Source organism: Myotis brandtii, unplaced genomic scaffold (genome assembly GCF_000412655.1).
Source record: "Myotis brandtii unplaced genomic scaffold, ASM41265v1 scaffold691, whole genome shotgun sequence".
NCBI classification, from domain to species: domain Eukaryota; kingdom Metazoa; phylum Chordata; class Mammalia; order Chiroptera; family Vespertilionidae; genus Myotis; species Myotis brandtii.
In genome coordinates this window covers 987,994-989,232 of record NW_005370704.1, presented here as the reverse complement: position 1 = coordinate 989,232, position 1,239 = coordinate 987,994, and the positions used below count along the sequence as shown (strand labels likewise).

The 1,239-nt window shown below is 53.2% G+C and overlaps 1 protein-coding gene across 1 annotated transcript in view; it reads left to right on the top strand.

Moving 5' to 3' along the window:
• The window catches only part of PNPLA7 (patatin-like phospholipase domain containing 7), a 48,924-nt gene that overhangs the window by 27,693 nt on the left and 19,992 nt on the right, over positions 1–1,239 (top strand). The gene's annotated exons all lie outside the window — the stretch shown is intronic.

Below are 1,239 nucleotides of genomic sequence, written 5' to 3'. Positions count from 1 at the left end.
CGGCCCCCCCAGGTGAGGACAGGCCACACGCACACGGGCTCCCTCCAGCACCCCTGGCCGGCGGCAGGCGCCCCTCGCCTTGAAGGTGACACACTGTGGTCGTGGCACCTACATCTACACGCAGCCTCGGCAGGCGGCCTGGGATGGGCGCACGTCTACCATGGGGCGTGGGGTTGCGTTTGTTTTTAAAATAGACGTTGGTGTCCTAGTACCTTAGCTACTAGTTCTTTACATTATGCTTTTACTGATTTCAGAGAGGAAGGGAGACAGAGAGAGAGAGAGAGAAACATCATTGATGAGAGAGAATCATGGATCGGCTGCCTCCTGCACACCCCACACTGGGGATGGAGCCTGTAACCCGGGCATGTGCCCTGACTGGGATTCGAACCCTGACCTGGTTCATAGGTCGACACTCTAACCATTTAGCCACACCAGCTGGGGCAAAATATGATACGTACTTAACATGTAGCACAGAGGTTCTCAACCTTCTGGCCCTTTAAATACAGTTCCTCATGTTGTGACCCAACCATAAAATTATTTTCGTTGCTACTTCATAACTGTCATGTTGCTACTGTTATGAACCGTCATGTAAATATCTGATATGCAGGATGGTCTTAGGCGACCCCTGTGAAAGGGTCGTTCGACCGCCAAAGGGGTCGTGACCCACAGGCTGAGAACCGCTGATGTAGTAGAATAATGTTAGTACTAGAAATACACGGTATCTCAGGATGAGAAAAGTAGTTATAAGCTGTTGCTTTTTATTTTTATTATTTGTTTTTTGTTAATCCTCGCCCGAGGGTTTTCCATTGATTTTTAGAGAGAGAGGAAGGGAGGAGGAGAGACAGAGAGACAAACGTCGGTGTGAGAGACATACTGGTTGGTTGCTAGGGTCGAGCCTGCCACCGAGGTGCGTGCCCTGGATGGAATCAAGCCGGGACCCTCAGTCCTCCGGCCGATACTTTAAACTGTTACTTTAAACGTTTTGGAATTTTAGTCACATAAGCCAGGAGCTGCACAGACTTATTTCCTGTGAAACGCAGCCTGGAAGACGCTCGTGGGAACTGGCCGTGCAGTTCCTGGTTCGGGTCCGTCTGTTGTTTTCCCTTCGAGTGCAGGCTGTTCCCACGCCGGAGCCGTGGAGGGCGGCTCGGCCCCGCCCCCAGGGGCTTTCCCGCGTGTCCCCACGCGCAGCCCTCGCTCCGTCTGCTTCCTCTGAGCCCTCAGCCCCTCCCCCGGGGC